The 24,227-nt window shown below is 44.3% G+C and overlaps 1 non-coding gene and 2 pseudogenes across 1 annotated transcript; all 3 read left to right on the forward strand.

Annotated features, from left to right (window-relative positions):
- Positions 1-1,278: 1,278 nt before the first annotated feature.
- On the forward strand, positions 1,279-2,541 carry LOC130035439 (zinc finger protein 322-like; annotated as a pseudogene).
- A 3,598-nt stretch (positions 2,542-6,139) lies between these two features.
- Positions 6,140-24,227, forward strand: part of LOC130034949 (contactin-associated protein-like 3) — a 158,780-nt pseudogene continuing 140,692 nt past the window's right edge.
- On the forward strand, positions 7,171-7,277 carry LOC130036256 (U6 spliceosomal RNA). Its single transcript, XR_008794309.1, has one exon. It is a non-coding gene; the product is annotated as a U6 spliceosomal RNA (small nuclear RNA).

Raw genomic sequence — 24,227 nt, forward strand, 5'->3', positions numbered from 1 at the left:
GCTTTTATATGTAATGATGAAATTTAAGTCAATTAAACCTTTGTTGATTAAATCATTAAAAACTTATGTATCTATAAATAAAGTATATATATTGTCCTTTTTATTTGCTTTCCCCCTAGTTGTTTCTAATTTTAAAAATTATGAGACAGAAGCCATGTATTTTCTATAAAAACTCAGTATCATTTTGGACCTCTCTAGCATGGAGTCAGATTACTATAATTAAGTAAACACACCTCTGTGTTTTGAGGCAGGTGATGTTGGTGTTTCTGCAAAGTGTCCCCTAAATACTGGTGATATGAGACCATCTGAATATCAGAGGGAAACATTACGTTTCATGACCAGAGACATAGGATCTAATCCTGACTCTGTTGAATAATATCTCTTCTACCTTCAAGGAGTCTTTCTACTTTTATTTTGGCTTTATATTTTTAAGTTATGGATTTTGAAATAGAAAATTACTCAGATTTCTTCTAGCTCTCAAATTCTCTGATGTAAAATTCTTACCATAGAGCCGCCAATGTGCTAAATGCCTAAGATGGAGAAGTTCCTTGTGAGTACTTTATATATCCTGGATATCTAACCCTAATCTGATGTGTCATGCAATTTGCCACAACATGGAACTGGGGGGGGGGCGGGGGGGCTGAGCCGGCCGCATCCCTGCGGGCTGCGAGGGCGCGGGGAGCCGGCGTGTCGGCCTGCGCGCGACCCGGAACCGCTGCGCCCCGAGGAGCTGGGCCTGGCTCTCCGCCGCGCCGTCCCGCCCCCGGGTTCCCTTTCCCTTCTGGCCCCGGAGATCCTCCTCCGCGGAGCCCTGTTTCCAGTGTCCGGAGAGTAACCGGAAGTGCCGGCCCAGGACGCGGGGCGGCGCCGGTGGCTGCTGGAACGTTTTTTCCTTGAGAAGTCAAATTCTCAGGGCCAGGAACTGAAGACTGCTTTTTGCTGGAGGTAAAGGCCCTCCCGTTGATCGTCGATTTGCTCGAGCGGGCCCAGTAACGTCTCCATTGGAGACTTTGTTGTTACTGTGTCTGGCATATCGAATACTCTCGGTAGCTTGCCGGGCTCTCCGAGAGGGGCAGAGGAATCGAACTCGGGTCGGCCATGTTGGCCGCTTGTAAGGCGAACGCTCTACCCGCTGTGCTATAGCTCCAGACTGCTTTTTATCCATCTTAAGTCCTGGGGCTGGCAGGAATTAGTGTATATGATGCTGGAAACCTCTGGAGACAAATTTCTCATGACTGGAAGGTCTCTTCAAGTCTTTATCAAGAAAATGACTTTGACGAGAACGATGGGTCAGGGAGACCAGTGGGAAACTCCCTAGGAGCGAGACCTAGAAAATGTACGCTTCCAAAGAAAGGTATAATTGGAGAACTCAAAGAAAGAAAATCCATCATGTTTGCCCTCAGAAGGGTAAAAAGATTTTTATTCAGGTACATGAGATTACTCGGATAGATGATCGGATATACCAGTGCCTTGAACGTGAGCAAAACTTCTGTGAAAACTTAGCTCTTATTATGTGCGAACGAACCCACTCTGGGGAGAAACCTGATCGCCGTGACATGTGTGAGAAAACCTTCCCCCAGGGCTCAGATCTCGTGTCGCATCAGAGGCTCCAGGGCTACGAGAAACCCTACAAATGCAGCAAATGCGAGAAGAGCTTCTGGCACCACTTGGCCCTGTCGGGGCACCAGAGGACACACGCGGGGAAAAAATACTACACGTGTGACGTCTGCGGCAAGAACTTCGGCCAGAGCTCGGACCTGCTGGTCCACCAGCGGAGCCACACGGGAGAGAAGCCGTACCTGTGCAGGGAGTGCAACAAGTGCTTCAGTCGCAGCACCAACCTCATCCAGAACCAGCTGATGCACACGGGCGAGAAGCCCTTCAAGTGTCTGGAGTGCGAGAAGGCGTTCAGCGGGAATCGGACCTGATCAGCCACCAGCGGACCCACACCGGGGAGAGGCCCTACAAGTGCACCAAGTGCGACAAGAGCTACCGGCACCGCTCGGCCTTCATCGTGCACAAGCGGGTCCACACGGGCGAGAAGCCCTACAAGTGCGACGCGTGCGAGAAGTGCTTCGGCCAGAAGTCGGACCTGATCGTGCACCAGCGGGTGCACACGGGCGAGAAGCCCTACATGTGTCTGGAGTGCATGCGGTGCTTCACGCGCAGCGCCAACCTCATCCGGCACCAGGCCACGCACACGCACGCCTTCTGGTGCCTGGAGCACGACCCGGGTTTCGGCCGCGACCCTGACCTCATCGTCCACCAGCGGATCCATGTGGACGAAAAGCCGCGCCAGTGGCGGCCTGCGACGGTGGCTTCCTCCTGGGCATGGACTTCGTGGCGCAGCAGAAAATGCGGACTCAGACCGGGGAGCTGCGGTGCAGGTACAGCGCCTGCGACAAAGGCTGCCACCAGGCTGCGGGGCTCAGTCCGCATCCCGCGGGCCACGCCGGTGACAAACCCTACCTGTGTCACGTGGGTGAAAAAGGCCTTGAGCTGAGCCCCCCGCATGCGGCGGACGCCTCGCAGATGTCTTGACCAGACTGAAATTTTCACTTAAATCACTTAACTTCCCGTTAGTCGTCGATTTGCTCGAGCGGGCGCCAGTAACGTCTCCATTTGTCCCTGTCGCGTGCTAGTGTAGCCCAATGGCATCTCTTCGCTCCGGGAACATGGAGGGCCTCAAACCGATCGTTCATGACCTTGACAAAGAAGTCTGACCATCTGGTAGGTGGGCGGCCACGCGGTCTCTTGACATCCCGTGGAATCCAATCAGTAACAGCTCTAGTCCAACGGTCGTCTTTAAATCTCATTACGTGACCAGCCCATCTGATTTTCGACACCTTGGCAAATGAGACAGCGTCCCTGATCCTTGATCGTCGACGGATGTCAGAACTCCGGATTCGTTCTCTCATTTGAGTGAAACGTGATATTCCAAGCATAGCTCTTTCTATTCTTCTTTGGGAGACCTGAATGGCGTTCTCATCTTGTTTGTGTAGGGCCCAGGTCTCTGAGGCATATGTTAATGCAGGAAGAACAGTGGAATCAAAGAGATGTGCCCGGAGCCGGAGGTTCTTCATCCTCTTAGCTATTTCTTCGACGTTCTTGAAGGCGTTCCAAGCTGCTCTCTTCCTCCTGCGCAGCTCGGGTGCCAGGTCATTTCTCATGTTGACCTCTCGACCTAGGTACACATAGCTGTTGCATTCGGAGATGGTCGTTCCATTGAGAGCGAATGGGGCGTCAGGAACAAGGCTGTTTCTCATAAACATTGTCTTCGTAAGATTCAGCTGTAGTCCTACCTTTCCACACTCACGGTCAAAGTCGGCCAGCATTTGTGCCGCTTGGCTGATGTTTGGTGTTATTAAAACAATGTCATCAGCAAAGCGGAGGTGGTGTAGTTGCCGACCATCTATCTTCACTCCCATTCCTTCCCATTCCAGTCGTCGCATGATGTTCTCGAGGGTGGCACTGAAGAGTTTTGGTGAAATGGTATCACCCTGCCGCACCCCTCTCTTGACATCAACGATCACTTCTTTGTAGAATGGTGAGATCCTGGTAGTGAATCCGCAATACAGCTCACGGAGGATCCTGATGTATTGGGCTTGAATGCCCTGATTGGCTAGGGCTTCAATGACCGCTTCCATCTCAACAGAATCAAAGGCCTTCTTTAAATCAATGAACGTTAAGCAGAGCGGCATCTTGAACTCCCGAGAAACCTCAATGAGTTTGGTTATCGTGTGGATATGGTCGATGGTGCTGAATCCTTTGCGGAACCCTGCTTGCTCACATGGTTGTCCTTCATCTAGTGTTCTGCCAATCCTATTCAGGATGACTCGAGTGAACAACTTGTAGATGACAGACAATAGGCAGATCGGGCGATAGTTGCCAATGTCATGGATGTCTCCCTTCTTGAACAGTAGTACGGTCCTGCTGGTTTTCCATTGAGATGGAACCTTGCATTCAGACAGGTAGCGAGCGGCCGCGCGACACATCATAAGACACTAAATACCCGTCTTCTGGAATTGTCGTACCATATTTTATAGGGTTCAAATATGGTAACACCTACAAGGGTGATTAGAGGTCACCCCAAAAGCCTCTATACCTCTCGGAAAGACTGGCAAGCTACCGAGAGTATTCCGCCCGCACGGAAGAGCCTGGCAAGCTATCCGCTGTGTATTCGATATGCCAAAACCAGTAACTACAACTGGTCTCATTCACCTGACCCTGAAGGCTTCACCGACATGGCAGCACTGAGAAGGATGAGAAAGGAGAGGCCGACAAAATCTCAAGGCCGACTTAGGCTGCCACAACGAAGGAAGACAAAAATGATCGTCTGTACTTTCAATGCACGTACGCTAGCATCAGATGCATCCATCGAGGACCTGATGGTACAAGCGCGAATGATCAAGTACGACATCATTGGTCTGACCGAGACAAGAAGACACGAATCTCACCATGCCGTTTTCGACACTGGAGAAGAATTGTTCCTCGGAACATGCGATAAAAGAGGTGTTGGAGGCGTCGGTGTCCTTATCAACACAAACTTGGCCAAGAGCATTGATTCATTCGAATGCCTAACAACCCGAATCGGACGTTTACATTTGAATAGATGTGACTCACTGCCTGCAGTTTCTATCTTCGTTGTCTACGCACCAACATCTCATTATGATGAACGAGAAATCGAGAAGTTCTACATGGAGCTAGAGAAATTCTATAAAGAAGACCACACCTTCTACAAGATCATTGTGGGTGATTTTAATGCCAAGATAGGACCGAGAAGATCAGCTGAAGAACTTCACATTGGAACCCATGGCCTAGAATGGAACGAACAGGGTGAGAGACTGTCTGAGTTCATCATGTCGACCAAGACCATTCATGGTAACTCACAGTTCCAGAAGGCAGAATCTAAACGATGGACATGGGAGTCTCCCGGTGGACGATTCCACAACGAAATAGACCACATCATATTCAATCGACGGTTTTGCCTGACTGATGTCGCTGTTGTCCCAAAATTTCGAACGGGATCGGACCACTGTCTCCTTCATGCAAAATTCTACTTCACAGAGCGGGGAGAAAGGGCTGCAAAGTTCAAAAAGAGAACTCCCAGAACGACCACCAACTGGGAACTCTTTGGTACTATTGCGGCAACATGGGAAGATGCCATTGTTGACAACATTGACGAGGAATACGATCGACTGGTTCAGCACCTCCATGAATGTGCGAGGAACGCCAAGAGAGAGATAGCCACAAAAAGTCGCCTATCTTCGAAAACTCTTGAGCTAATTCGCCAGCGTGGTTTGGCGCATGCCTCAGGCAACCGCAAGCTAACGTCCAAGCTTGCAAAGCAGTGCAGAGATGCGATCAAGGAAGACCTCAAAGAGAGAAGAGCAGAAGTACTGGTAGATGCGGCAGAAGCCGGGAAAAGTATTCGTAACGCCCGCCTGTCCTTCGCCAACTATAAGACCAAGATGACTGCCCTCCGACGTCCTGATGGATCCATCACATCCTCCAGAACGGCAATGGAGAAGATTATCCATGACTTCTACTCAAATCTCTTCGATAGCCATGTCCACTTGCCGACATACCAAATTCCACAGGATGGGTATGTCGTTCCCAATGTTCTCCCTTCCGAAATCCGACACGCCATTTCGTCAGTAAAGAAGCAAACAGCACCCGGCCCAGACAAGGTCAGACCTGAACACCTGAAGAACCTGCCGTCAGTACTCATCAATACACTGGCTCGGCTCTTCACTGAAATTTTATTATTATTATTTTTTTTTATTTTTTTTGCCTGTTTGTTTGCTTTTGGGGTCACACCTGGCCATTCACAGGGGTTACTCCTGGCGGTGCTCAGGGGACCACGTGGGATGCTGGGAATCGAACCCGGGTCAGCCGCATACAAGGCAAACGCCCTACCCACTGTGCTATCGCACCAGCCCCCTTATTGTTATTTTTTTAATGTACATGTTTAAGACTCATTAAGATGGAAAGAAAATGCTTAGGTAAATCTCAGACTTTCCTCAGACCTCAGACCTGAGTGGGGACCAGAGAATCTGCAGTTGGAGGCAGTGAGATGGTTTGCGCAGAGCTGCCTGACAGGACCCCTTACTAGTCACTCCAGTGAGAAACCGTACAGATGCCCCGAGTTTTGGTAAAGCGTTAGTTGAGTTCATACTTGAGCACCTCCAAGGGGCTCGGGATTCCGAGATGAGAACCCTTCCGAGGCAATGAGTGTGAGCTTTCTGGAGTGCATCCCCCTTTCCATTCTAAGGGAATTCATACCGAGGGCAGCTTTTCCAGTATCCTCAAGGTCATCTGGGCCTCGGGCCGGATGCACCGCCCTCTGGACTTCAGAAAACCCACAAAGAGGAGAAAGCTCGGCAAGAGCGAAACAAGCCATCAGAATTCTGACTTAGTCATCAGTGAAGCCAGACTCTGGGGAAATTTGTATGTTTCTCCTGAATGGGGCAAAAACAGGAGCTTGGAGCGTCTTTTGGGGTTCTTAACAAAAATGACCTGTTCTAAAGAAAGACCTTCCAAAGTGAATGACAAAATTTCTATCAGTGACCAGCTCTTGTGGTAGTACTCCGGGGAACTCAGATAAGTTCAGACTAATACCAAATCTGAAAAAAGAAACGCCTTGCTTGAAATGCCTACCTTAATGGGTCCCAGAGCGCTGCCTCTGTAGAGAAATCTGCTCTAGTGAGAGATCAAACTGTGAACAATGTACATAATAATAGGTTTGCGGAGAACTGTGCTCATAGGTGGTTGACCCATACGGTCCAGATGGTTTTAATAGAGTCAGGATAAAAAAATACTGAAATACCAGAAGCTTTTTCTGGGAGGAATTTTAGGGCAAGTCAGAGTAGACCTGATGGGTCACTCAGGTCAAGATGTTTTCTTTACCTGAACCAGTTAATGATTGCTTTACTTTCCATTTTTTAAATTTGGCAATCCAATAAAGGAAAGGACTATAACCTTAAAAAAAACAACATGGAACTGGAAGATAATCATAAGCCAGAAGAAGAAAGACAAACCCAGGATGATGTCACTTATCTGTGAAATGGACTTATCTGTGAATAGGCATCAGGGCTTTTTTATACCGATGATATGGGGGAGGGGTATAGCCAGATTTCCAAAACACAGATTCATTAAAACTGAAGACATATGCTCGCTTCGGTAGCATATATAGTAAATTTGGAACGATACAAAGAAGATTAGCATGGCCCCTGCACAAAGATGACGTGCAAAATCATAAAGCGTTCCATATTTAAAAAAAAAAAAACTGAAGACATGATACCTAAGCAGTAACGAGTGAAACTTTGCAATATTCCTGTCACGCTGACAGCTGACAGGTAGGGGTAAAGTGGGGGTTGGGATGGGGAGGAATATGGGAGCACTGGTGGAGGGAAGCTGACACTGGTGGAGGGACTGCTATTGAATTAGTGTGTGCCTAAAACACAACTATCAGTAAATTTGTAAGTCATGATGCTTTAGTAAGAATATTTATACAAATAAAGAAAAAGCAAAAAATAGTCATTTTAATGTGAAAAAAACCCTAGGATAATATAAAGAAAGAGGAGGAAAAGATGGAGAGCGTCCATATGGTTGCATTGACTTGCTTTGGAATCAGAGAATGGGTTTAGGAGATGAGCACCTTTCTAATAGCAGCTTTTGAAGGTAGACGTTTTATAGCTCATTTAATGTAGCACTGAAATTTAAAATAGTCTTCAAATAGAAAAATCTTGATGAAGATTTTTGATCCACCCTCTGAGAAGAGGTTGTCACTTTCCTGAGGAGAAATTGTCATTTTCCAGGTTAAACGTTAGAAAAATTCCTTTAAAACAGGACAGTTCTGCATTTTGATAAAGTGGAGCACCTGCTGTTTACTGTCAAGTGGGGTAACAATGTAAAGATGATCTTCTATCTATATTGATCATTTTTTTTTTTCTCCAAGGGCTTTCCAGGAAACTCAAATGCAGACAGCGTGGTGCAATACAGACTCCATTCTCCCTTTCAAGCCAGATTTCTGCGCTTCCTTCCCGTGGCCTGGAACCCTAAGGGCAGGATCGGGATGCGGATTGAAGTATACGGATGTGCATACAGTGAGTGATGGCTATACCCAAATGGCTATGTTACCATGCTAACTCCATGTTAGCAGGATATTGTTCACTGAGATCACGGTCACGGTCCTTCCGTTGTTCATCGATTTGCTCGAGCAGGCCCAGTAACGTCTCCATCCTGAAACTTGTTGTTACTGTGTTTGGCATATCGAATATGTCACGGGTAGCTTGCCAGGTTTTGCCAAGTGGACTAGATACCCTCGGTAGCTTGCCGGGCTCTCCAAGAGGGGCCGAGGAATTGAACTCGGGTCGGCCATGTTGGCTGCCTGCAAGACAAACGCCCTTACCTGCTGTGCTATCGCTCCAGCCCAGCAGGACATTACAAAAACCAAACTGAAAACCCTTGTTGATCTATGTCCTTTGATTATCATAGTTGTTTATTTATTTTAACTTGGATCACATGAAATATTCATTCACAAAGCTGTTTATGATCGGGTTTCAGTCACAAAATGTTCCAGCACCCATCCCTCCACCAGTGTACATTTTCCACCACCAATGTCTCCAGTTTCCCTCCTGTCACCCCCACCCCTGCACCCAGCCTGCCTCTATGGCAAGCATTTTCTTCTTCTTCCTCTTTCTTCTTCTTCCTTTCTTCCTCTTTACCCCCCTCATTCTCCTCCTCCCCCTTATCCTCCCCCCCTCCTCTTCCTTCCTCTTCTTCTTCCTTCTTTCCTTCTTCTTTCTTCCTCTCTTCCTCTCTTTTGGGAATTATGCCTTATAATGTAGATACAAAGGCCAGGATCCAAAGATTATCACAACAAGCTCCCGGGAGAGCACAAGGCAGAGTCTCCTACCCTGTGTCTGACTATCCTCGCCAGGGCCCAACAGCTGAAGACTTCCAGGCCCCAACCAAGGCCTTACTGGAGCCACTCTCCACACACTTGGATAAGCCTCAGACATAACCGAACTGGCAGAGGAACCCAGGTGTGTGGGACCCGGGACTGAGATCTCTAAGCCTGCACGGTTTGGGACTGGACCTGTCAGTAGCTAAACAGTTACACCCTCCAACTGCCGTGTAACCCCAACAAAGGCCAGGATCCAAAGATTATCACAACAAGCTCCCGGGAGAGCACAAGGCAGAGTCTCCTACCCTGTGTCTGACTATCCTCGCCAGGGCCCAACAGCTGAAGACTTCCAGGCCCCAACCAAGGCCTTACTGGAGCCACTCTCCACACACTTGGATAAGCCTCAGACATAACCGAACTGGCAGAGGAACCCAGGTGTGTGGGACCCGGGACTGAGATCTCTAAGCCTGCACGGTTTGGGACTGGACCTGTCAGTAGCTAAACAGTTACACCCTCCAACTGCCGTGTAACCCCAACAAAGGCCAGGATCCAAAGATTATCACAACAAGCTCCCGGGAGAGCACAAGGCAGAGTCTCCTACCCTGTGTCTGACTATCCTCGCCAGGGCCCAACAGCTGAAGACTTCCAGGCCCCAACCAAGGCCTTACTGGAGCCACTCTCCACACACTTGGATAAGCCTCAGACATAACCGAACTGGCAGAGGAACCCAGGTGTGTGGGACCCGGGACTGAGATCTCTAAGCCTGCACGGTTTGGGACTGGACCTGTCAGTAGCTAAACAGTTACACCCTCCAACTGCCGTGTAACCCCAACAAAGGCCAGGATCCAAAGATTATCACAACAAGCTCCCGGGAGAGCACAAGGCAGAGTCTCCTACCCTGTGTCTGACTATCCTCGCCAGTGCCCAACAGCTGAAGACTTCCAGGCCCCAACCAAGGCCTTACTGGAGCCACTCTCCACACACTTGGATAAGCCTCAGACATAACCGAACTGGCAGAGGAACCCAGGTGTGTGGGACCCGGGACTGAGATCTCTAAGCCTGCACGGTTTGGGACTGGACCTGTCAGTAGCTAAACAGTTACACCCTCCAACTGCCGTGTAACCCCAACAAAGGCCAGGATCCAAAGATTATCACAACAAGCTCCCGGGAGAGCACAAGGCAGAGTCTCCTACCCTGTGTCTGACTATCCTCGCCAGGGCCCAACAGCTGAAGACTTCCAGGCCCCAACCAAGGCCTTACTGGAGCCACTCTCCACACACTTGGATAAGCCTCAGACATAACCGAACTGGCAGAGGAACCCAGGTGTGTGGGACCCGGGACTGAGATCTCTAAGCCTGCACGGTTTGGGACTGGACCTGTCAGTAGCTAAACAGTTACACCCTCCAACTGCCGTGTAACCCCAACAAAGGCCAGGATCCAAAGATTATCACAACAAGCTCCCGGGAGAGCACAAGGCAGAGTCTCCTACCCTGTGTCTGACTATCCTCGCCAGGGCCCAACAGCTGAAGACTTCCAGGCCCCAACCAAGGCCTTACTGGAGCCACTCTCCACACACTTGGATAAGCCTCAGACATAACCGAACTGGCAGAGGAACCCAGGTGTGTGGGACCCGGGACTGAGATCTCTAAGCCTGCACGGTTTGGGACTGGACCTGTCAGTAGCTAAACAGTTACACCCTCCAACTGCCGTGTAACCCCAACAAAGGCCAGGATCCAAAGATTATCACAACAAGCTCCCGGGAGCACGCGGCCGCATTTGCGGCCGCGCGACTATTTATTTAATAATTTTCAGGATACCTTAAATATCCTTAAATATCCAACCCACACGGCAGAGCCTGGCAAGCTATCCGTGATCTATGCCAAATAGACCAAATTGATATGCCAAATCCAGTAATAAATGGATCTCATTTCCCTAGCCCTGATTATGCAGAGTCGAGAAGGATATGGAAGGAGAAGCTGATAAAACACCAAGGCAGACATGGGCTGCCAAAACGCAGAAAAACAAAAATGATTGTCTGTACTTTTAATGCTCGTACGCTGGCATCTGCTGCATCCATTGAAGACCTTATGGTACAAGCACGAAAGATCAAGTACGACATCATTGGTCTGACCGAAACGAGAAGACATCAATCCCATCATGCTGTTTTCGACACTGGAGAAGAACTGTTCCTTGGAACATGTGATAAAAGAGGCGTCGGTGGTGTCGGTATCCTTGTCAACACAAACTTAGTCACAAGCATTGATTCATTTGAATGCCTAACAACCCGAATCGGACGATTACACTTGAATAAATGTGGCTCACTACCGGCAGTTTCTATCTTTGTTGTCTACGCACCAACATCCAGTTAGGGTGAAAAAGAAACTGAGAAATTCTACATGGAGCTGGAGAAATTCTATAAAGAAGATCACACCTTCTACAAGATCATTGTCGGTGATTTTAGTGCCAAGATAGGACCAAGAAGATCAGTCGATGAACTCCACATCGGAACCCATGGCCTGGAATGGAACGAACAGGGTGACAGACTGTCTGAGTTCATCATGTCAACCAAAACCTTCCATGGTAACTCACAATTCCAAAAGGCTGAATCTAAACGTTGGACATGGGAGTCTCCCGATGGACGGTTCCACAATGAAATAGACCACATCATATTCAATCGGCGGTTTTGCCTAACCGATGTTGCTGTTGTCCCAAAATTCCAAACGGGATCAGACCACCGTCTTCTTCGTGCAAAATTCTACCTCACAGAACGAGGAGAAAAGAATGCAAGGTTTAAGAAGAAGACTCCCAGAACAACCACCAACTGGGAACTCTTTGGCTCTGTTGCAGCAACATGGGAAGATGCCGTCATTGACAACATTGATGAAGAATACGATCGAATGATTCAGCACCTCCATGATTGTGCAAGGAATGCCAAGAGAGAGATAACCACAAAAAACCGTCTTTCTTCGAACACTCTTGAACTTATTCGCCAACGTGGTGTGGCACGTGCCTCAGGCAACCACAAGCAAACGTCCGAACTGGCAAAACAGTGCAGAAAAGCCATCAAGGATGACCTCAAAAACAGGAGAGCAGCAGTACTGGTAGATGCAGCAGAAGCTGGGAAAAACATTCGTAATGCCCGCCTGTCCTTCACCAACTACAAAACCAAGATGACTGCCCTCCGACATCATGATGGATCTATCACATCTTCCAGAAGGGCAATGGAGAAGATTATTCATGACTTCTACTCAGATCTCTTTAATAGCCACAATCCACTTGCCCACATACCACATACCACATGATGGATATGTCGTTCCCAATGTTCTCCCTTCCGAAATCCAACATGCCATCTCGTCGGTAAAGAAACAAAAAGCACCTGGCCCAGACAAGATCAGACCTGAACACCTGAAGAACTTACCATCAGTACTCATCAATACATTAGCTCGACTCTTCACACGCTACCTGTCTGAATGCAAGGTTCCATCCCAATGGAAAACCAGCAAGACTGTACTACTATACAAGAAAGGAGACATCCACGACATTGGCAACTATCGCCCAATCTGCCTATTGTCTGTCATCTACAAACTATTCACTCGAGTCATCCTGAATAGGATTAGCAGAACACTAGATGAAGGACAACCATGTGAACAAGCTGGATTCCGAAAAGGATTCAGTACCATCGACCATATCCACACAATAACCAAGCTCATTGAGGTATCTCGGGAGTTCAAGATGCCGCTCTGTCTAACGTTCATTGATTTAAAGAAGGCCTTTGATTCTGTTGAGACGGAAGCGGTCATGGAAGCCCTAGCCAATCAGGGCGTACAAACTCAATACATCAGGATCCTTCGTGAGCTCTATTGCGGATTCACTACCAAGATCTCACCATTCTACAAAGAAGTAATCATCCATATCAAGAGAGGGGTTCGGCAGGGTGATACCATTTCACCAAAACTCTTCAGTGCCACCCTCGAGAACATCATGCGACGACTAGAATGGGAAAACATGGGAGTGAAGATAGATGGTCGGCAACTACACCACCTCCGCTTTGCTGATGACATCGTTCTAATAACACCAAACATCAGCCAAGCGGCACAAATGCTTGCGGACTTTGACCGTGAGTGTGGAAAGGTCGGACTACAGCTGAATCTTACGAAGACAATGTTTATGAGAAACAGCCTTGTTCCTGACGCTCCATTCGCTCTCAACGGAACCACCATCTCCGAATGCAACAGTTATATATATACTTAGGTCGAGAAATCAACATGATGAATGACCTGGCACCTGAGTTACGCAGGAGGAAGAGAGCGGCTTGGAATGCCTTCAAGAGCATTGAAGAAATAACTAAAAGGACAAAGAACCTCCAGCTACGAGCACATCTCTTTGATTCCACTATTCTTCCTGCATTAACATATGCCTCAGAGACCTGGACCCTACGAAAACAGGATGAGAACACTATTCGGGTCTCTCAAAGAGGAATCGAAAGAACTATGCTTGGAATATCACGATTCACTCAAATGAGAGATAGAATCCGGAGTTCTGATCTTCGTCAACGCTCAAGAATCAGAGACGCTGTCTCATTTGCCAAGACATCAAAAATCAGATGGGCTGGACATGTAATGAGGTTTACAGACAACCGCTGGACTAGAGCCATTACTGATTGGATTCCACGAGACATCAAAAGATCACGTGGACGCCCACCTATAAGATGGTCAGACTTCTTCGTCAAGACCCTAAATGATCGGTTTGAGGCTCTACATGTTCCTAAAACGAACAGATACCATTGGGCTACACTAGCACGCAACCGGGATGAATGGAGACGTTACTGGCACCCGCTCGAATAAATCGATGAATAACGGGGATTAAGTGATTAAGTGATAAGTGATAAGTGAATGTAGATACTAAAAACAGTACATCATGTTTTTTTTTCTTTACCCACTGCTCCATAATTGATCTTTTCAGCCTTTTAAATATCTGTGTGTGTAGAACTGGACTGAATGGATATCTTTGATAATACTGCTGTTCCTTCAGAGTTGAGTTCAGATACCTAGTCAGAAGTTTAGAGACATAGATGTCTAAAGTTTCCCAGAGTGCATGTTTATAAAATTAACAAAGTTCAAATTGACAACAGAAGTTAACTTAAAAGCTGCTTGCTATTTTCTGACACTGTAAGGACACTTGTGGGAGTGGGTGTCGGAGGCCCAGATGCCCATGTGATATGTGGACCCCACAGTGTCTACATTCTATTTGCACCCCCCCATTACATACTTTTTGTACAGCCATCTAACTTAATTTACTCTTAAACTTTAGAACATCATCTTTATATTCTACCTGCTGATTTCCACTGATAATAAAAAAAATAAAGTTAGGAAAGTCACGAACATTGGAGTATTTGACAAAATCTATCCTCAAGTTGCTATTTTGAAGATACAAAATATACTGTTATTTCTTAAGTTAGTAGAAATCACACTATTTTTAAAGAAATATCTTTAGAAAACTGAAAAAATGTAGACTAACTTGGATCATAATAAGACTGGTTTTTTTTTCCCTTTAGGTTTGGATAATAACAGGCAATACTCAAGACTTACTCCTGGCTATGTGTCAGGGATCAGGCTTGTTGAGCTTTCTAGACCATATGTGGTGCCAGAGATTGAACCTGGATTTGCTGCATGCAAGGCAAATGCCTTACCTGCTGTATTATTGCTCCAGCCTCAGGGAACAACTTTTCATTTTAGGTTCAGGTCAGGTTGATCATTCACACTTCCTCATACCTTATTCTGTATCCGAGTCAAGCATTAGTTTGGCATAAGTATGTAATTATAATATCTACCGCATGTAGAATTCATAATGTGTCACATACTAACTACCACACTCCTACAGACATTTTCACTTGAATACCACACCAACCAAATGAGTTTAGTATAGTTATAATTGCACTGCTTTAGAGATCAAAGAAAACTGGACATTGGGAAAATGAAGATGTTTTCTGGCTGTCTAGAGGATACCTAGGTATTAGAATAAAGGGAAGAAGGAAGGAAGGCAGAAAGACACGAAGGGAGAGATGGAGGGATGGAGGGAGAGAAGGAGTAAAGGAACTTAACCAGAATTATACTTTCAAAGTTAAATATTTGGGTAGTGTAGTAGAAAGGAGGGAGTATACTCATCAGAAGAAATTAAGGTTTTATTATTGCAGAGACAGGCTTTGTGGGTATAGTGAGTTATTGAAAATGCTAACATTATCACTTTGGTTATCCATAGATAATGTGATTTCTGAAGGTGAGGTTAGCACAAGCAACTTCATTATAGATATGAGAGTAATTCTAAAGCTTCCCAATCCCCAAAGTTTCACTGTTTACCAAACTTTGTCTATATTTTGGTGTTTCTATTTCCATGGGCTATTAAACTGGGGAAGGTGTTGTGTTTGCATCCATATTTTTTTCCTGCTTTGCATTAGTCAGTTTTTTCCACCCTTTTGTTTCTTGGATCTCTTAAATGAGCTCAGACTTCCATAGCTAGGACACCTGATATTTAGAGATTCCCTTTGATCCCCTGAAATTAGCATCTCCTTCCATATTCTGCAAACAACTTCAGGGGTACTGACTTCAAACCTCAATAAGCTCTTTGATGGGGATTTGCCATTAACTTGATATTACTTTGGCAGAATGAATTAGCTAGATCCTTGGTTTAGATGGGATAAGGAAGATTAAAGCTGAGTGTCTGAAACCCAGAATTTCCCATTTGCTTTGCTTTGGAGCTGTGGTGCTAGCTGTCATTCAGTAAACATGAGCTATTAGAGACAATGTTCTCTTTCTCTCTCTCTCTCTTTCTCTTTCTGTCTGTCTGTCTGTCTCTCTATGTGTGTCAGACAGATAACAAATCACCAGGGCTTCATAGTTTACTTTTTTGATGAGTATGTAATGTGTACATTTCTCTTTTAAAGTAATAATGGATTTTATCTTTGTCATTTGTTTTTTCACTGAACACTTTATGTTGAGTGGCTTATCTTAACATGCAGTATCTCTTGCTTTCAATGCTTTTTCAGTTGCTTTTCTTTTCATTTGTCCATAATTACATTAATCACTTAATCACTTAATCACTTAATCCCCGTTATTCATCGATTTATTCGAGCGGGTGCCAGTAACGTCTCCATTCATCCCGGTTGCGTGCTAGCGTAGCCCAATGGTATCTGTTCGTTTTAGGAACATGTAGAGCCTCAAACCGATCATTTAGGGTCTTGACGAAGAAGTCTGACCATCTTATAGGTGGGCGTCCACGTGATCTTTTGATGTCTCGTGGAATCCAATCAGTAATGGCTCTAGTCCAGTGGTTGTCTGTAAACCTCATTACATGTCCAGCCCATCTGATTTTTGATGTCTTGGCAAATGAGACAGCGTCTCTGATTCTTGAGCGTTGACGAAGATCAGAACTCCGGATTCTATCTCTCATTTGAGTGAATCGTGATATTCCAAGCATAGTTCTTTCGATTCCTCTTTGAGAGACCCGAATAGTGTTCTCATCCTGTTTTCGTAGGGTCCAGGTCTCTGAGGCATATGTTAATGCAGGAAGAATAGTGGAATCAAAGAGATGTGCTCGTAGCTGGAGGTTCTTTGTCCTTTTAGTTATTTCTTCAATGCTCTTGAAGGCATTCCAAGCCGCTCTCTTCCTCCTGCGTAACTCAGGTGCCAGGTCATTCATCATGTTGATTTCTCGACCTAAGTATATATAACTGTTGCATTCGGAGATGGTGGTTCCGTTGAGAGCGAATGGAGCGTCAGGAACAAGGCTGTTTCTCATAAACATTGTCTTCGTAAGATTCAGCTGTAGTCCGACCTTTCCACACTCACGGTCAAAGTCCGCAAGCATTTGTGCCGCTTGGCTGATGTTTGGTGTTATTAGAACGATGTCATCAGCAAAGCGGAGGTGGTGTAGTTGCCGACCATCTATCTTCACTCCCATGTTTTCCCATTCTAGTCGTCGCATGATGTTCTCGAGGGTGGCACTGAAGAGTTTTGGTGAAATGGTATCACCCTGCCGAACCCCTCTCTTGATATGGATGATTACTTCTTTGTAGAATGGTGAGATCTTGGTAGTGAATCCGCAATAGAGCTCACGAAGGATCCTGATGTATTGAGTTTGTACGCCCTGATTGGCTAGGGCTTCCATGACCGCTTCCGTCTCAACAGAATCAAAGGCCTTCTTTAAATCAATGAACGTTAGACAGAGCGGCATCTTGAACTCCCGAGATACCTCAATGAGCTTGGTTATTGTGTGGATATGGTCGATGGTACTGAATCCTTTTCGGAATCCAGCTTGTTCACATGGTTGTCCTTCATCTAGTGTTCTGCTAATCCTATTCAGGATGACTCGAGTGAATAGTTTGTAGATGACAGACAATAGGCAGATTGGGCGATAGTTGCCAATGTCGTGGATGTCTCCTTTCTTGTATAGTAGTACAGTCTTGCTGGTTTTCCATTGGGATGGAACCTTGCATTCAGACAGGTAGCGTGTGAAGAGTCGAGCTAATGTATTGATGAGTACTGATGGTAAGTTCTTCAGGTGTTCAGGTCTGATCTTGTCTGGGCCAGGTGCTTTTTGTTTCTTTACCGACGAGATGGCATGTTGGATTTCGGAAGGGAGAACATTGGGAACGACATATCCATCATGTGGTATGTGGTATGTGGGCAAGTGGATTGTGGCTATTAAAGAGATCTGAGTAGAAGTCATGAATAATCTTCTCCATTGCCCTTCTGGAAGATGTGATAGATCCATCATGATGTCGGAGGGCAGTCATCTTGGTTTTGTAGTTGGTGAAGGACAGGCGGGCATTACGAATGTTTTTCCCAGCTTCTGCTGCATCTACCAGTACTGCTGCTCTCCTGTTTTTGAGGTCATCCTTGATGGCTTTTCTGCACTGTTTTGCCAGTTCGGACGTTTGCTTGTGGTTGCCTGAGGCACGTGCCACACCACGTTGGCGAATAAGTTCAAGAGTGTTCGAAGAAAGACGGTTTTTTGTGGTTATCTCTCTCTTGGCATTCCTTGCACAATCATGGAGGTGCTGAATCATTCGATCGTATTCTTCATCAATGTTGTCAATGACGGCATCTTCCCATGTTGCTGCAACAGAGCCAAAGAGTTCCCAGTTGGTGGTTGTTCTGGGAGTCTCCTTCTTAAACCTTGCATTCTTTTCTCCTTGTTCTGTGAGGTAGAATTTTGCACGAAGAAGACGGTGGTCTGATCCCGTTTGGAATTTTGGGACAACAGCAACATCGGTTAGGCAAATCCGCCGATTGAATATGATGTGGTCTATTTCATTGTGGAACCGTCCATCGGGAGACTCCCATGTCCAACGTTTAGATTCAGCCTTTTGGAATTGTGAGTTACCATGGAAGGTTTTGGTTGACATGATGAACTCAGACAGTCTGTCACCCTGTTCGTTCCATTCCAGGCCATGGGTTCCGATGTGGAGTTCATCGACTGATCTTCTTGGTCCTATCTTGGCATTAAAATCACCGACAATGATCTTGTAGAAGGTGTGATCTTCTTTATAGAATTTCTCCAGCCCCATGTAGAATTTCTCAGTTTCTTTTTCACCATAACTGGATGTTGGTGCGTAGACAACAAAGATAGAAACTGCCGGTAGTGAGCCACATTTATTCAAGTGTAATCGTCCGATTCGGGTTGTTAGGCATTCAAATGAATCAATGCTTGTGACTAAGTTTGTGTTGACAAGGATACCGACACCACCGACGCCTCTTTTATCACATGTTCCAAGGAACAGTTCTTCTCCAGTGTCGAAAACAGCATGATGGGATTGATGTCTTCTCGTTTCGGTCAGACCAATGATGTCGTACTTGATCTTTCGTGCTTGTACCATAAGGTCTTCAATGGATGCAGCAGATGCCAGCGTACGAGCATTAAAAGTACAGACAATCATTTTTGTTTTTCTGTGTTTTGGCAGCCCATGTCTGCCTTGGTGTTTTATCAGCTTCTCCTTCCATATCCTTCTCGACTCTGCATAATCAGGGTTAGGGAAATGAGATCCATTTATTACTGGATTTGGCATATCAATTTGGTCTATTTGGCATAGACCACGGATAGCTTGCCAGGCTCTGCCGTGTGGGTTGGATATATAAGGATATTTAAGGTATCCTGAAAATTTAGAGAAAATTAAATAAATAGTCGCGCGGCCGCAAATGCGGCCGCGCGCTCCCGGGAGCTTGTTGTTTTTATTATTAAATTATTAATTTTATTAATAATTATTAAATTATTAATATTAAATTATTAAAAATAATAATTACATTATTATTCCTATAAACATTCCATTTTCTTTTTTGGTGTTTTAACCACAGTCAATAATGCTCAAGGGTTACTCCTGGTTCTATACTCAGGAATTAACTCCTCATCGTTCTCAGAGGACTATATGGGATGCTGCAATTAAAGCTAGGTCAGCTGCGAACAAGGCAAATGCCCTAACTGCTATACTACTAATAACTCGAAGCTTAAACATTTTCTTGCCTTTTTGAAATGGCATATGCACTCTGTCTTTTGATGATGATGATGATGATGATGGTGGTGATAATGTTGATGATGATGTGTGTATATGTAGCAAGTAGAGATAAAGGGTGTGTTCTTAGGGGTCTAACCAGTCTGCAGGCACGGTCCTGGGTCTGCTGTGGGGCTCTCCTTATCTGTGTCTTATTGACTTTTCTGGGTCATGTTAGCCATCTGAGCCACTTTCCTTTTCCTCCCTTGCTGCCTCCCAGCAGTTCTATCCACCTGATGTCCACATTCCTTTTAGACCTGCTCTAGGCCTTGCCTTTCACTCAAGGCAAGTGCAAGGCATGTGCAAGGCAAGCCACATGTTGGGCAAGTGCCCTTTCCTCTGTGTTATGACTCCCAGTGTCCCAGTCATGTCAAACTAGACTTTGAAAATAGCTTTGAAAGTTATTTGAAAGAAAAGACTTTGAAAGTCAACAGGGAAGAGGAGACCAGTATGCAATTGTAATTTATTTACCTTTTATATTTTAAAATATCAATGCAATGAAAATAGAGATTTTGATGAATGAACTCAAGACATGTCAATATTTATTAACCTGCTCCTAAACTGAATAAAATTAAATAACCCATATTTGTTAAGTACTTGAAGAAGCTTGAGAAAAGGGTACGGATAGAACTTCCTTCTTGTCTGTAGCTCTTCCACTCTGAATGGATTTAGAAACTGTTAATAGAACTAGAAAGACACGATGTATAGTAGAAGGAAACTTAATAAAGAAGGAAAACCCCAGACATTCTTCAGACTTAAAATTCTGTAGTCATAAAGAGAATAGTGTGCTCCCATGTGTGCTCCCATTTCAATTATTAAAGAGTAGAAAATTGATTGTACTGGTAAAATGAATGACACAGTAGTTGACGGCCAGGCACCTGGGTTCCTATGTCAGGGAGGGCAAGTGTCCATTCTCTGCAGGCTGCTCAATTTGGTATTGGGTTTCTCACTCTCAATTTATATCAAAGTATAAAGAGAAGATAGATTTTTATCTAATAAAAATGCTTCTCTCATCTCCAACCATATAATCTTATAGTGTATTTATAGTAGGAATGGAAATTAACAATTTTGAAATATAATTAACTCTAAAATAATATGAAAATTATCCCACTCCTATTTTAATATATAGTAGATATTGTTCAGTGCAGTTTTATCTAACATCTAGTAAATTCATTATGCAATTACTCCCTGACTTATTCTTAATCACCTGCCTGGTGCGTGGGGCTCCCCTACAGTTGCACCTGGTATTTCCCAGGGGACCATGTGGTGCCCCGAAATAAACTGGGGTTGGCCTCATGCAAGGCGCATGTCTTCACCCTGTATAATTACTTTCCCAGTGATGGTATTTTTTAAAAAGGAAAAACAAGCAAACAAGTTCATAAATTAGCACCACTAAGTATTTCACTGAAACTAAATACTGAAAGACATAGTACACACCCTGTATAATGTAGGTGAACAAGCAAAATCAGATTGTACTATAAGTCACATATACTGATAGCTTCAATTCATCAAAAATTTTGTTTTAAAATACTATAATTTACTGAGGCCCAAACAATAGCACAGCAGGTAGGGTGCTTACCTTGCATGAGGCTGACCCAGGTTCAATTCCTGGTATGCGTATGATCCCCCAACCCTTCCAGATGTGATCCTTGAGTTCAGAGCCAGGAGTAAACCTTGAGTACTGCTAGTTGTGACCCAAAATAAAACCTCTACCACCTTTTATTCTCGCTTTGCTACACTCCAAGTCCTCCTCCTCCCCAGAGATTTTAAGGGCCAAGAAATTTGTTCATGGCATATTTTTTTGCCAATAGCCAGAAACTGGAAGAAACCTGAATGCCCAAGAACAGATGACTGGTTAAAGAAACTTTGGTAGATCTACACAATGGAGTACTATGTAGCTGTTAGAAAAGATGAAGTCATGAAATTTACATACCAGTGGTACAATATGGAAAGTATCATGCTAAGCGAAATGAGTCAGAAAGAGAGGGATAGACATAGAAAGATTGCATTCATCTGGGGGATATAAAGTAACAAAAAATGAGATTAATACCCAAGAATAGCTGAGATCAGCACCAGGAGGATTACTCCATAACTTAGAGGCCAGCCGGGTATCCTAGAGGAAAGGGCAATTCAGATAGAGAAGGGAGCACCAAATAAAGTGTGTTTGGAGGATCCTCCCAGGAGGGGAGATGCATGTCGAAAGTAGACTATGGACTGAACATGTTTGCCACTCAATGCCTCTTTTGCAGACCACAACACCCAAAAGGAGAGAGAGAACACAGGGGATTACCCTGCCACAGAGGCAGGGAGGGATGGGGGGATGGGGGTGGGGGGATATTATCCATGGTGGTGGAAAATGAGCACTGGTGGAGGGATGGGTATCTGATCATTGTATAATTGAAACCCAAGCACAAAAAACTGTAAATCTACAACTGTACCTCATGGTGTTTCACTAATAAAAAAAAAAGAAATTTGTTCATGGCATATTTTTTTATTTTCTTCTACTTGTTGTCTTTAGAGTTAGTGGATATTAAAATATTCAACTTTATATCTTTCTTCAGTTTTCTCTTTTTCTTTTTAAGGGACTCAATTGCAAATACCATATATCAGATGAAATATGTATACATACAAATGTATATATATGTATTTATGTATTTTACTCCTTGACTTTGTTTATTTCACAATTCTTCACAGCCCTGTTTCTGTTCTTGTATTATTATTTTTCCTCTGGTTAAAGTTTAATATATTGCTATTAATTTTCAAGTTCATTGATCTCCTCTGGCATTCTTTCCATTTTGTATTTTTCTTCAAGGATATTGTAGCGTTTTTTTGGCATCTTGAGTCTGCTTAACTTTTGGAAATATAAAAAGGTTATAGAGTTCATCATCATCGTCTTTGTTTTTCTAACATGCATCAGTTCTATGTGAGTTTTTACTGATTTTTTTTGTCATCACTGTGGGTCATTCTTTTCAGTTTCCATGTATGCTTGTAAATATTGGTTAAAGATAAGACTTTTACTTTTTTTTTGTTTAATGTTTTTGCATTTTAATATTTTTGAACTTCATTCAAATATATATTTGGATGGTGTCTTAAAATGTTAAGAATTTGATCCTCATGTCTTGAACCAGTTGGGATGAGAGGTGTGTGCAGAAAGTAGATAAAAGACCAAACATGATAACCTCTCAGTGTCTGTATTGCAAACCATAATGCCCCAAAGTAGAGAGAGATTATGGGGAATATTGTCTGCCATGGAGGCAGGGGAAGGGTGGGAAAGGGGGAGGATACCAGGGATATTGGTGGCGGGGAATGTGTGCTGGTGGAGGGATGGGTGTTTGATCATTGTGTGATTGTAACCAAACATGAAAGCTTTTAACTATCTCACGGTGATTCAACAAAATTTAAAAAAAAAGAATTTGATCCCCTTAAGTGTTTCTTTTAAAAAGTTGTTATTCCCAGTCAGTTCAGTGTTTGGTGTAGAGTTAATTATTCCCCACTCCTCAGTAAGACCATCTTGAGCACTCCACCCAATTACATGGGTATTGAGATTTCTGGGTGAGTAATAGAACGGCTACTAGTCCTTGTGTGTGTCAATCCTGTTTCCCATTCACATGTCAGTGGTTCTTTGCCCAGCCCCAAGGCATGCACTGATCCATGCTTTTCTGAAAGCTTTAGAAATGTTGCTTCTCAGTCACTTGCATTCTCTGCCTCTCTCTTCTCTGTACTCTGCTGATGCATTCCGGGTGCTTTAGTCTCTCAGCAGACTCAACTCTATCTCATCTGCACTAGGAGTCTGTTGGGCTCTGCCTGATATCTTCCTTTTTTCTCTCTGACCTGGAGCCTCTCCAAGCTTAAGCCCTGGTAACTGTAGTGCTTTGGTTTCGCTTATATTATAATTTTGTGTCTTTATCATTTTCTACAGCTTTTGTACCTGGGTAGAATGTTCCATAAAGTGTAATGTATGTGCTTTAGAGCACATATTCCTACATTTTTCTCTGCCCACACTCCATCTTCTTTCAAGACATGCAATGCAAGCAACCACAGTCAGAAATCCCTGAGGGTCATTATGGGTTTTATTTTGAATGAATTGCGAAAACAAATATTATAACCATTTGGGGAGAAATCAAAGTCCTTTCCCTTAAAAATAAAACACAAAGTTTGCCCACTCTCACCACTTATAATTCAAATTAGTATTGGAAACACTTGCCATAGCAATTAGGTAAGGAAAATATCTTTTTTAAAAATTTTTAGATTGAAAAGGAAGAAGTCAAACTTCCATTCTTTGCAGATGCCATGATTTTTATTTAAAAAACTTAAAATTTACAAAAAAGTTAAATTTCATCTACAAAAACCTTTAAATTTAAATCTACGTAAAACAATTGTATATTTTTCTACAAATGCTCCTGGAAACAATTGATATGTATGCTAAAGTGACAGGCTACAACATTAACATGCAAAAGTCCATGATTTTCAATATGAAAATAAAATTTAACACAAAGGTATTAAAAAGCATCCCATTTATGATTGTGTTATAGATTTTCAATGAATTTAGGGAAGGGTTTTAGGTCACACCTGGTGGATCCAAGGTGCTCTGTGCTCGGGAAAGATTGAATGTGGGTTTATTGCAAGTGAGGCAAGTACTTAACTTCTGTACTATCTCTCTAGCCCTTGAATTAATTTTTTAGTAATTGTGCATTCAGAAATCTTTTACTGTTGCCAGTTTTTTATTATCCCCACATTCAGTTACATGATTCCCTATGGGATTGCAACCACAGT

The sequence above is a fragment of the Sorex fumeus genome, unplaced genomic scaffold (genome assembly GCF_029834395.1).
Source record: "Sorex fumeus unplaced genomic scaffold, SorFum_2.1 ptg000063l, whole genome shotgun sequence".
NCBI lineage: Eukaryota > Metazoa > Chordata > Mammalia > Eulipotyphla > Soricidae > Sorex > Sorex fumeus.